The 13,680-nt window shown below is 48.6% G+C and overlaps 1 protein-coding gene across 1 annotated transcript in view; it reads right to left on the minus strand.

The window, feature by feature from the left end:
- The window catches only part of LOC118097806 (caM kinase-like vesicle-associated protein), a 41,843-nt gene extending 30,591 nt beyond the window's left edge, over nucleotides 1–11,252 (minus strand). The window contains exon 1 of the mRNA XM_035141050.3: nucleotides 10,866–11,252. The gene's annotated coding sequence lies outside the window, so the exon portion shown is untranslated. The remainder of the gene's footprint in view (nucleotides 1–10,865) is intronic.
- Between the last annotated feature and the right edge of the window lie 2,428 nt (nucleotides 11,253–13,680).

Below are 13,680 nucleotides of genomic sequence, written 5' to 3' on the forward strand. Positions count from 1 at the left end.
GTACTGGAATATATGTCTTCTCCTGGCCCCCTGCATTTTGCTTTTTGAGGCAATCTTGGGGAAAGCTAGGACAACACGGCTTGTTCAGATACATTTCATTGTTAAGTTTGATGGGTGTACAATAGAGTGCAGATTCCATTGTACCCTGTTACAGGCAGCCACAGAAGCCCAGGGCGGAAATCAGGAGCAAAAGAGATATAATGAAAAGGAGCTCAAATGAGGGGCTTCGGAGAGATGCCCCTCTTCCTCTCTTTCTGCCAGACTAAGGCACAGTTTCTCCTCCATTGCTTGCTAGCGAGACATGGCATCACCGTCTGTGGCTGCATGTGCAGAATCTCTTTCGCGCACTTCACCATATTTGGGACACTGAAGCAGAAAGCATTTCTCTGTTTCCATCGCTCTGCTGTCACAACGATTACACAATGCTCTCCTCTACAAAGTTCCTAGGGGTGGCTGTGAAGTTGCTCACATGCCACTAGGGGGCAGTGCCACACTTGGAAGACAATTAGCTCATCCCCAGCTGTGGGTTTTATTTGGGGGGGGGGATCACAGTGTGTGGCTTGGGATCGAGGGAGTGTGCATGGCTGCTTGTGGTGTGTATGCGCGCATCTGGGGACTGATAGCTTCATCACTTTATGACCAGAAGAAGCAGAAGAGGTGAAAAAATTATTTGTACCCTCTTAAAAAACCATGAAGGAACCTCGAGAAAGCTGCCAGGGATGAATTTGCAGAAGAGGGAGGGCAGGAGAGAGAATAAGGAGGGGAAGGAAGAGAGGAGATCAGAGGAGCTTTTGATGTGATGATCCCCACGGGGCAGCCAGAGTCTGTAGACGATGCTGAGGGTGGAATGCTGCTGGATGGAGACAAAAGATTGTGCAGCCACGCCTGTCCCTCTCCTCTTCTTCTTCTGCTCTCCATGTCCCATCAGACAACCTCCTTCAACATTTCCTGCTGAAGGCCCCCTCCCTCCTTTGGGCTTCTCAGCCTCAGCTGCTCAGAACCTGTTGCTGCCAGAGAGAGAGCCTGTGGGAAGTTCTCGTAACCCTGTTATGCAGGCTGTAACCTCCAAGAAGGCAGGCATTGCCATGGCAACCCAGCAAAGCAACATTAGTGTCAGGTAACATGACAGGCGAGGATGGATGGAAGGAAGGCCCAGGCACACCCAGCAGGAGACACACGCAGTCAGCGCGAGAGGCAGGAACATGCTCACACCCCACCTATGGGGCAACCATGTGTCGTTTACACAGCTGTGTAACTATGTGCAACAGGAGATGCAAGACCAGGGGTGGCCCCCCTGGCACACAGATAGGGAACCAAGGAATGCCAGTGAGTTTTTCAGTCAAAGTGCCAAGGTGCAGGGGAGGGGGGTGCGCAGGCACACAAATGGCCACACACAGCCACACAGCGTGAACGCCTGTGGCAAGACTGGCATCTGTGCCAGTGCCACATTCACATGCCCCACACACCGCTGAGGGCATCGCATGCCACAGGCTTCGTCCTGTCTTAAGCAGCGCGGTAAATCTCAGGCAGTGCGAGGGTCTCGCAGACAAAAAAGCAATTTACATGCAGATAGGCATAGGCAAACATGCTCAGCTGCACAAACATGCTCAGCTCCACAAACCCAAGGGAGGGTGCACTGAGGCACCAAGCCGTGAACAGTTGCCAGATCTCAAAATGAACACACATAAGGCGGTGCATCTGTATATAGATATATTGCACGCACACACACACACCCCAACTGGAGACAGATGCAAATCTGCACACCGGCACAACTAGTAAGTAGATTGTAAGCAGATGGCGGCATTTTGTGACTCCGCAGGGGGACCTCTTCATTAGGCATGTTATGACTCCATTGGAAAACATAAACCCTGGGATACAAGTGTGGCAAAGGCACCCCATGGCATGGGGGATCCCTTCCAAACCTGGGCTCCCTTACTATCTACCCTCCTACGCATCTTTATGCATGCACACACATACAGAGGCAAACTCCTTGGCCACCCCATTTGCACCAGGCGGGAGAGCGCCACCTGCTGGAGCCACAGAGGAGACCGCATGAAAACCCTTCTATGAGGGATGGTCGGTGGCACGGTCCATTCATGAATCTTGGAGACAATGTGCAGGGAATCTCCCAAAGCTTCTCAGGCTCATACAAGGAAGCTGTATCTAACCAATTGGAATTCTAAAACCTTTTCTCCTTTGAAACGGCTGAACCTCTCGCGTGCTGCAACACTTACTGCTTTTGAAATTGCACCCTCTTTCAAAAGCAGTTTGACATATCACACAGCAGGGGTTGCAGGTGCCGCTGCTGCTGCTGCTCTTGGAGGAAAACAAAACAAAGATCACATGGTAGTCCATGAACATCGATGGTGCTAAGTAAACAAGCAGGGACCTTGGCCTTGGACTTTAGATGGTTTGAAGTTGGCTGTACATTTTTCTTGGCTTTATTGTTTTAACGTTTTGTGAACCACTTTGTGGGTTGATTTTCTTTCTTTTCTTACAATCAATAAATAAAATGGACATTTAATTGCCAAATATTACAAAATTTCAAGTTCTCTATATGGTGGGGGGGGGTGGAATCTGGTACCAGAACAAGAAAATTGTATTGAATGGATGTGCTTCAGTATTCACCACAAATATAGCAGACAACAACTAATATGCAGAATCAGAAAATAGGATTTTCTATTTACTGTACAGTATATGCCAGCTTTCTCCTAATGCATCCCCTGCTTCTCTCTCTCTCTCTCTCTCTCTCTCTCTCTCTCTCTCTCTCTCTCTCTCTCTCATGCTTTTTAACATCTATATGAAGCTGCTGGGAGAGATCATCAGGGGGTTGGGGCTGGGTGTTCATCAGCATGTGGATGTTACCCAGAAATCAGAACCAGTGAAGGCAGTGAATGTCCTGTGTGAGTGTCTGGAGGCGGTTGGAGGATAGATGGCGGCTAACAGATTGAGGCTGAATCCTGACAAGGCAGAAGTACTGTTTGTGGGGGACGGGGTGGGCGGGGGTGGAGGACTCCCTGGTCCTGAATGGGGTAACTGTGCCTCTGAAGGACCAGGTGTGCAGCCTGGGAGTCATTTTGGACTCACAACTGTCCATGGAGGCGCAGGTCAATTCTGTGTCCAGGGCAGCTGGCTCCCAGCTCCATCTGGTACGCAGGCTGAGACCCTACCTGCCCACAGACTGTCTCGCCAGAGTGGTGCATGCTCTGGTTATCTCCCACTTGGACAGGATCAATAGGAGTATTAACACCATGGTTTCCTCCAGCTCCTGCTCAGCCTATACAGGTATGTCTATGTGTAGAAAACCCCTCCTAATGCAGCAGGAAACACCAGGTGCCTGCAGTGACCTATGTTCCAAGAGAGCCCAACCCAAGGGGGATGCTGAGACCCCTTAGATCAGGGGTCAGCAACATTTTTCAGCCGTGGGCCAGTCCACTGCCCCTCAGACCATGTGGTGGGCTGGACTATATATTTTTTGGGGGGGGGGGGAATGAACGAATTCCTATGCCCCACAAATAACCCAGAGATGCATTTTAAATAAAAGGACACATTCTACTCATGTAAAAACACGCTGATTCCTGGACTGTCCGTGGGCCGGATTGAGAAGGCGATTGGGCCACATCTGGCCCACGGCCCTTAGGTTGCCTACCCCTGCCTTAGATCTCTTCCTGCTCCAAGACTGGGGTGCATATTTTCCTTTCTAGCCTCCTTAACCAAGCTAGCCAAATCTTTAGTTCCCAAATCCTGCCTTTTGCCATAGGTTCACCAGATAACCTTAAAGAAACCACATCCTCTAAGATGGGACAGACAGAGGTTTTAAAGAGACTTAATCAGGCATCCCCAAACTTTGGCCCTCCAGATTTTGGGACTACAATTCCCATCATCCCTGACCACTGGTCCTGTTAGCTAGGGATCATGGGAGTTGTAGGCCAAAACATCTTGAGGGCTGCAGTTTGGGGATGCCTGGACTTAATAGTGGGATTCTGGTTGGTTTTGCTCCTTGCAGTGCACTCATACATTTCCTTTGTCCTTTTGATTAAAACAGGTGTTGCAAGCTTTCCAAACAATGCCAAAAACCTCCCTCTTTTCTTTTCTTTTCTTTTCTTTTCTGATAACAAAATAAAACGTCATGAGACAAACACATAAAAACTAAACCAAACCAAACCAAGGCTGACATGGGATGTTATGTTCACAAGAAGAAATGATAAAGCTGCTTATTCAAATATTTGCAATGAGATGCAGACAGGTAAGTGGAGAGTACAGTCATAAGAAATGAGAGCGCAAGAAGTGTGGCACATATGACTTATAAAATATACAGAAATATAGACCTATAGCTGAAACTATCAGAAGCATAAGGAGTATCAATAATAAAAGGCTCTATATTCAAGAAGAATATAGAAACTTCAAGAAACTTTTTCAAGCAAATAGGTGTCCTTATCCCAAATTTCTTCAGAGGCTTGTAAAGGTAAAGGGACCCCTGACATTTAAGTCCAGTCGCAAACAACTCTGGAGTTGTGGCGCTCATCTCGCTCTATAGGCCGAGGGAGCCAGCGTTTGTCAGCAGACAGTTTTTCCGGGTCATGTGGCCAGCATGACTAAGCTGCTTCGGGTGAACCAGAGCAGTGCACGGAAACGCCGTTTACCTTCCCGCCAGAGCAGTACCTATTGATCTACTTGCACTTTGATGTGCTTTCGAACTGCTAGGTTGGCAGGAGCTGGGACCGAGCAACAGGTGCTCACCCCATTGTGGGGATTTGAACTGCCGACCTTCTGATCGGCAAACCCTAGGCTCTGTGGTTTAACCCACAGTGCCACCCATGTCAAGAAGAGACAAATGTAATTTTTCTTTTTTTAATGTATTCATTTAAATCCCTCCAAATTGAGACAAAATGTTTTTCCTTTCAAAAATGGGTGTACCATGTAAGTTTTCAATGTCCTGCAATTTTCCATATATTACTCCAACACAATGAGGTGTTAGTTTCAGACGACGTTTTCCATATTTGGGTAGTTGGTGGACGTGCAGCAATAAGAAAGTAATTTAACAAATCTGTCAATTTTCTATTTTTATTCTCTTATTTAAAAAAGATAATAGTGATCTCTCTTTCAAACTGCCTTCAGCTCTCTGGAAAAACAATAACAGGCTGTTGTTTATTTCTGGCCTTAACCTCATTCCCTTCCTTGTTCAGAGTGGGGATTATAATATTGACCTGTTTTACAGAATAGTTGTAAGGATTACTCAGGTAATGTCTGCGAAGTATTTTTCATTTTCTAAGTGCAATGAGTACCTATTGCTACAACCAGAACTACTTTCTATGACTATATTCCCATCTGTCCTAAATCCTAAAAGAGAAATTGAATAATTTGTTTGTTAGACAAAGTCAAACCCACACCATACGTTTAAAGCCCATTTATACCACTTTAACAGTCTTGGCTCTCCCCAAAAGCACCCTGGGAACAGTAGTTTACCCTGCACAGAGCTGCAATTCCCAGCAGCCTTAACCCACTACAGTTCCCAGGATTACTGGGAGCAGGGAAGCCATGTGCTTTACATATATGATGCAAGTGCCTTGAAGACCACACTTTCCCTCAAATATGGAGCCCAAGATGACTTAACAACAGGCATGAAAATGTGTGTGTGTGTGGAAAACAAAAAAAGAAACATAAATAAAACCACTATAAAATCAATAAAATTCCATGAGCTACAGAGTAGCAAGAGAGTTGCAGATCAGTTAAATACAATAGTAAAAACTCTTCAACCAAACGCCTGGTGAAATAAAACAATCTTTACTTGTTTCGATCCACTATGGAGGCCAATGGTATTTCCCCAAGGAAGGAGTTTCAGAATTGGGGAGCCACCACAGAAAATGGCCTGATGGGACAGGTCACCCTCCTAGTGTCTCAGGGGTGGGGGTGAGACTGCAAACAGGATCTCTCCAGCTGACCGCATGGCATGTGGTGAACAGGATAGGAACAGACATCCATTTGGGTCCCAAGTCGTTCAGGGCTTTACAGGCTAATAGCAATATCTTAAATAATGCAAGGTAATTCACAGGCAGCCAGTGAATAGATTTTGGAATTGGTGTTACATAATCCCTACAGTTTGCTCCACTGACAGCTCGGTAGCAGAATTCTGCACAGTTGAAGTTTCCAGACCATCTTCAAGGAAAGCCCCGCATAGACTGCTTTGCAGCAATCTATCCCAGAGAGGTCACTGAGGCCAGGCTAGCTCAGTCCAGGAAAAGCCCCAGTTGGTGCACCAACCGGAGGTGGGCTAAGGGACTCTCAAAGGGGACCCTTCCTCCTTTGGATGCTGCCCTCCTAGCCCTGGACAAAGAGATCTCATCAGTTCTCTCCTCAGGATTCATCTTCAGTTCATTTGCCCTCATCCAGACACCGACTTCCAGGCATCGATCCAAACACTGAAGAGCCTCTCTGGATTAGAGTGGAAAAGCTGAGTTGGGTGTGATCCACACTTTACCTCAAAACTCCAGAATACAGTTCCCAGCAGTTTCATTTTTCATCACCATCAGCCTGTGACCATGGATTTAATTTGCTTTGCCGTTTAACCTAGTATCGCATGGCAAGTACTTCCATAAGCCAGGCCTGGGGAACCTCTGGCCCTCCAAATGTTGCGCCTCTCATCATCCCTGGCCATTGGCCATGCTGGCGATAATGAGACTTGGAGTCCAACAAGGTCTGGAGAGCCTCTCAATTTCCCCACCGCGGCCATAAGAGAACATTGATATCTAAAATGCAGGCATTCTCAGGACAGCTTATAAAAGAATCATAGAATTGTAGTGTTGGAAGGGACCCCAAGGGTCATCTAGTCCAACACCCTGCAATGCAGAAATCTTTTGTTCAACATGGGGCTTGAACCCATGACCCTGAGAGTAGGAGTGCCATGCTCTACTGACTGAGCTATCCCAACTCCTGGGATAAATTTCACAGATACTACAGAACAAGAGCAGAACAAGAGCACAGCCAGGCCTGGCAGCAAGATCCACCATAGTGCGCATTTGCCAGAGCCAAGCACCTTGGCCTGGTCCAGCAGAACGGACACTGCCACTCCCCCCAAGAGCGCCCAGCTTCCCTGCATGCTCCAGCTCGCTCCTGGCCTTACCTGCTAACAGCGCTCAAATGGGTGATGGGCTGAGGGGATGCTCAGTTCTCTGCTCCATTACAGCAGTGGGGGGTACAGGGTGGGGCAGGTGGGGACTGCTTGGTGCTGGAGGGGGCTTGCTAGCACTAGCACACCCACACCCACACATAAAATTGGGGGCTAGCTGTGCTCACGGGATAATTCTGCATTATGTGAACAAGTTTTTTCATTTGGTTTGGCCTGAATTCCAGAAGATGGGCTGGTTCGCCCATGTGTCGGCATTTCTCAACACTTGGTTCCTCTGCACTTGTTGACTGGCAGCAGTAAATGTGAGAATTGACTAAGCACGATAGCCCTTGGAGGAGACAGAAAAGTTCCCTGCTGGTGTCAGATCTGTGGTGGCCAAGGCATGTGAGCATGATGTGCTTGCGGTGCCTATGGGAAGCAGTGCTTGATGCTGTGAGAGAGAGAAAGTAACCCATTCACTCCTCATTTGATAAATGGCTATAAACCCCTCAGCTGGTTGTCTTCCCACCCACCTCCAACCTAAAAATCCCTGACCTCTTAAGCCTTTTCCCCTGAGGAAGATGCCTCATCGGAAATATTACCCACACGCCATATGTGTGAGGCACGTTCCTAGATAAGGAGCCTTGCTCTGGCTCCTCTCTTGCTGACTCTGCTGCACCACTTGCTAATGGCTGAAGTGTGAAGGCAGCTTCCTCATGGCAACTCATGCCTGACCTTTCTCTGCTTCGAGCGTGGACCAGATTGTCACAGTGGCGAAACCAGTTAGGGTACAGGATCTGTGTGGGTTATTCTGCCCAGCAGAAGGTCCAGCAGGAACAGGAACAGCTGAACCTGGAGGGCATCAGGGCTGCTGCTGTGGACAAGAGAATCCAGGCTCATCGGAAATCCCTCCAAGGGGAAGACAGGCAGCTAAGAGGCAGAGCATCCTCAGGCTCCATGAGGTTGGCACCTCCAGACAGGGCTAAGAAAGATTCCTACAGAAACCCTGTAGAATCACACCAGTCAGTGCACAATGCGACTGGGAAACACTTTAATGAGGTCGAGAAGGAAACCATGATCCAGGGTGGAAGGGGAAGCAAAATTAATTTTCACCTAGTGACTAAATAGGTTGCGCTGGCTCTGAGTGTGAATGCGCTCACAGCCTACTGTCTAAAAACCAGGGAGTTTAACTTCCTTGCACCTCTCAGAAAGAAAGAGAGAAAAAGAAAGAGAGAACACGCATTATTCCACGAAAGACAGAAGGTGCAAATAGGATTATCCAAGAGAGTTGGAGACCATGCCAGAGAATTATTTCCTAATTTCCCAAGTTCAAGGAGAAGGTCCAACCTCATTCTACCACCCAGGTGATCCCAGGTAAGTGATCTGCCTATCATTGTCCCATTTGGTGCATCCACAGCAGATACACACAACTTGAGAGAAGGGTTTTCAAGGAAAGATCCCCAGATTGCATAACTCTGACTTTGGGGGAAGGGGTGGGGGAGATATATGGATGTGTCTGCTTGGATGAGATTAATTTTAACATTTCCATACATGGAGCACAGGACTGAGCAGGTAGATGCTTCACGAGAGCATAATGGAAGCCCTGGCCAAAAGTTCACTTAGTCCTGCATCCCATTTTCCATAGTGGCCAGGCAGATGCATAAACCAGGGGCAAAGGCACGAGACCCCTCCTGATTCTGCCTCCCAGCAACTGACTCTGAACATGGAGGTTTTGTGGAGCATTTCTGCCACGGCCACTAGCCTTTGATAGATCTCTCCCCCCTGAATTCGTCTGATCTCCCTTCAAAGCTACCTGTGACAGTGAACCATCACGTTATCCTCCAGCAATGAATTCTGTAAATTAATAATGTGACAAGTGCTTTCTTTTGTCTGTCCTGAATCTACTGCCAATCAATTCCATTGGGTGATCCTGAGCAGTCACAGCATTATGGGAGAGGGAGAATATATATTCAAAAGTCCCCCGTGATCTTATCCTCTTTCAGAGCTGAGTTAGTTTAATCCATGTGCTTACAACATGCAGTTGTGCAGCACACTCACACGCACACAACAGGGCACATGCTCAAGATCTCCGAACAAGAAGGCACTACAACCACCCTCATGTGCCAGAAGGGTTACAGAACAGGATTTTCCTATTCTCCATGCATGTTTACTCTACAGTACAAGCAGAATTGTGTGAAAACAGAGGGGTTAGGGAATTAGAGACCTCAGTTTGTTGCACATCCAAGCGTCACAATTGACAACTGAGAATTACTATTGGAACAGAATGTGCAATGCAGTTTAGACATAAGCACACGCACGATAATGCAAATATTATTTGATCTAATGAATCCATCAGATGCTATTTATGCCACACAGATCCCACGGGGTATCAGCAGAAGCTCTAACAGCTTCTTAGGAGACAAGGTCAACTAGGTAGTCTGTCCTATTTTCAAAATAGTGCGACAGAAGCCAATGTAGAAATGGGGCTCATAGGAGGTGGAAGGGAGAGGATCTCAAACCCTTGAAGGAAAGGGCAGGGAGTGTCAGGGAGGAAGCTGATCACTCACTGGCCACTGAGATCATGCCCGAGGTCTCCTGGAAGCATCTTTCCACAACCATGAGGATTACTGATTCTCAGAAGTCCAGTGGACTTCCCACCAGAACTGAATTTTGTGATCCTTATTCTGAATCCAATAGGTTGCAGTAAAAGACTATGCTTGTGGTGTGTGTGTGGGGGGGGGGAGAGAGAGAGACAGACAGACAGACAGACAGACAGACAGACAGACCCTGTGAGCAATGCAGCACACACACACTTGTAAAGTTCCTGCCAAGGCACTGGAAAGAACCCTGTGACTTGTATGCACATGCCACCTAAACACATCTATCTGTCTATCTGTCCCTGCACACAAATGTAGCTAGGTGAGAACAATGGCCTATTGATTCACACATGTGCTTGCTCAAAGACACATAGGCCATATACCAACCAATAGCAAAAGCATACAAACAGGAGATACATATGCATTAGTGCACATGAATGCATTTGCAGAGATCCCTGGATGCATTATCTTTCACAGATACAAAAGATTCAAAATAATGTGGATACACAAACACACACACACGTTTGAACCCACTTCTGTGTAAATTATATATAATTACAAACACACCAATACAGCTATATTGTAGTCCATTTCCATGTGTGTGTGTGTTTGAGAGAGAGAGACGTTCAAATGTAGAATGAGCTTTTACAAAGCTCCCACTGCCCCTGTCAGGCATTTGAGTGCATCAAATACATTGGCAGGAGCTTAAAAAACCCCTTTCTTCTGATTGTGTGCACGTGTTATACTCTCTTATACGGTGCTGCCTGTGCCTTTTATTCAATGCTTTTCCTCAGCACCCAAAGCGCCTCTCCTCTACTGTGCAGCCCTCTTCTCACCGCCCTGTCCTCAACCCAGAGGGAACTTCTGCTCCGTCCCAAAGATGCTCCTAAACTTTCTGGGCGTCTAAAAAATATAATCACTTGAGCTGTGGCGCACCCAGCATGCTGCCCCTCCCATTTCCAGGCCAGAATCCTAGCCCACCCTCGTATCTCAACTTCTGGTCCCTGCGCTCCTGCACACCAGTCTCCAGTCACAACCTTAGCTCCGTGCACGCCCTACGCGCACCTGCGGTCCATCCATTCCTGCATCCTTCTCCCGCATACTTGCGCGAAATGCAAACTCCTCCACCCCCCCGCCCTCCTGCTGCCCCTCCCGCTTCCTACCTGGGGGGAGCTGCGTGTCCCTCCCCCACCTGCGGCTGGCGGCGGGATGAGTTCCCACGTTACAGCTTGCCACGGGGCACAGGGTCGGCAGCTTGGGATGGCTCAGCCATGGCACGGAGCTGCCTGCCTCGTCGCTCCCTGGCAGAGTGTGTGAGCACTGCCTGCCTGGCAGAGAGCCCAAGGAGAAGGAAGCAGGGGCGGGAGCGGCTGCTGGGGCGGGGGGCGCCGAGGGAGGAGAGACCCAGGAACACATGGAGAGCCCGAGGCTGGGGACATGTGATTTAGGCAGAGAGAGGGCAAGAGGGAGGGTGGACGTGTGTGTGTATGTTTGTGCCTGCTCTGTGCAATATTGCATGTGTGTGTGAGCGCGTGCGTGAAAATGCACGCACATCAGCACATGTGAGAATGGTCCCTCAGTCGCTGCGCATCTTCGTGGTTCTGCCTGCCTCTGGGGACCTGTACTTACCTGCGCCACATCCTTTACACCTGCTTCTCTCTGACGTTTTGCACAGCAGGTGGTTGTGGCTGCCGGGGGGGGGGGAGTTTGGTATGTTGGCAAGTATTTGCAGAGCTGCCCGGGCGAGCAGCGAAGCGCCACTTTGCTCCTCTCCGACCACCGCAGCTGTTTGAAGATGAGGACCAACGGGTGCAAGTTTGTTTTTGCGATCTGGTTGCTGATGCATTTGTGCCTTTCCACCACAAAGGAGAGATGGGGCTGTGTGTGAGAGAGGGGGGAGGGAGGGAGGTTATAGTCCTGTTATCCCAGGTGGGATCTGCAAAGTATATTGCCTTCCTTTAGACTAGTACTGTATATCAGAGACCTCTCTCTCTCCCTCTCCTCTCTCTCTGTGTGTGTGGGTAGTAAGTTTTGGGATGCATCAATGTATGCTCCTGCGAATTGTCAATTCTGAAGACTCAATATATGGCTTGTTTTGTGATCAGCGTTTGCCTCTCATATTTGGGATTAGCAAACAGCTTTTCTCCAGATCAGAAGAATGATCGTGTTGTTGTGCTGCTCTTTATATTCTCCACCCACCATCTCCATTTCTGCTTCTTTTGTAACAGGCTTCCTGGTTTGCCTGCATTTCTCCCCGTTTTTGCTTCCCATCTGGCATATTGATCACACAGGTCAAGCGACATGCTGGGGGCAGCCCGACACCTGAAGGTTCCCCTCTTGGACTCATCACATTGTAAAAAGAAACAGAAAGTCCGTCTCCGCAAACCCTTCCTCCCCGTGGTAGCAAAGGAAAGGGAACAGGACACAGCCAGGATAGGATGGTGGGCTGTGAACATCATACCAGAGAACTCTGCTTATGGAGGCAGCTTGGAAACAAATAAACAAATAGGGGTACAACTGGATAGTAAGATAGAGGGATAGATGGAAGGGGCTTGGAAGTCAGGATGCTGGAGCAGGGGGGGGAGTGATGGGAGCTGGGAGACAGGGACAAAATAACCAGGGACTGCACTGATGCAACTGTTCCTAAGAAATTTGGTGCCTTCCCATATCTTCTCTGTAAGCAACGGTGCATTTTTGTGTAGCTGATTATTTGCATAGAGCTGTAGAGCTGGAAAATTCTAGAACCAAATGCTTTTCCTTTAGGTGTGTGCATATATGCAATGGCCTGTTTGCAGTTGCATAAACCTCTGGTGTGTTATGGAGCCTGGGCTTATAAATCAGCAGGGGGGAGTTTAACTGTGCACTTGTGTCCCCCCCCCCCAAAGTTTCTTCCAGAAAGAGCAGTATGTGTGCATGTGCAGAATATTTCCTAAGGGGTGTGCAGACCTTTGTGATGGTGTCCCACCCCATGCACCAGTGCATCAAAAGTGCCACAGTGGCACCACACGAGGCCACATCCCTCTGAATGTGTCATCTGCAAATCTATTTGCTGCAGCAGGAACCTGTGTGGGTGTGAGATGCCCCATTTCCACCGTGGAAGGGGCGGCGGCAGGATGCTTGGGTTCTGCTCAAAGCCCTGGGCCACACAGGTTGGGCATGCAGCCTTATTTAGTAGTGGCAATTAGGAATTGTCAAGACTCTGGACTTAAAATGGACTTTCCCCATGGCAATGCGCTTCACTTGCTTCAAAAAGTGGTAAGCCAGCCCTATGGCACACTCAGTGCAGTTCGGACAGCAGCTATTAAGGAAACCCATTTCCTGGAAGAATGGAGGCGGAAGCAAGAGGAGAAGCAACCGATAGCTTTGTCCTACTCCTTTTGCCATTGAGTAGCCGTCCCTGGGAATCGCCCAGTGGGGAGTGCGCTGTTGCGCTCACGTCCTGCTTGGGAGCTTCTCCTGGGCAACTGGTTGGACAGTGAGACCAAGATGTGGGACTGCATGGGCCTTTGGCCAAATCCTGCAAGTCTCTTCTTACAAGGAAGAGGAACAGAAAGGAGGAGCAGAGGCTGAGGTTAAGGGAGGTCACAAGCCAGAAATCCAAGGGCTGGAATAGCAGGAGCCAAGCATTGGGATACATTAAGAGAGAGCAAACAGTGGCCTTGTTCCAGCAGGAGAGCAGACAGGGTCAGACCCCTTTCCCTTGGTGGCTTTAAGTGGGGCATAATCTACATCTGATCCTATTTGTGGCTCCTCATGTAGCCAAACTGGTATAATCCAGGCCAAAGAGGAATGTATCAGCAGGCTCAAGGGAAGCTCCATGGCTTTGTTGTTTACTGAATTTTAATCCTGCCCCTTCTCCTGAAGAAGCACAGGGAGCAAACTGCGTTCCTACTGCGGTGCAAGTCCTTCTCTTCTGCTGATGCCGGGCAGCCAGTGACGATCTCTGTTTGGACCCCATTCTCTCTGCTGGCCAGGGAC

The sequence above is a fragment of the Zootoca vivipara genome, chromosome 15 (assembly GCF_965207765.1).
Source record: "Zootoca vivipara chromosome 15, rZooViv2.hap1.1, whole genome shotgun sequence".
Lineage (NCBI taxonomy): Eukaryota > Metazoa > Chordata > Lepidosauria > Squamata > Lacertidae > Zootoca > Zootoca vivipara.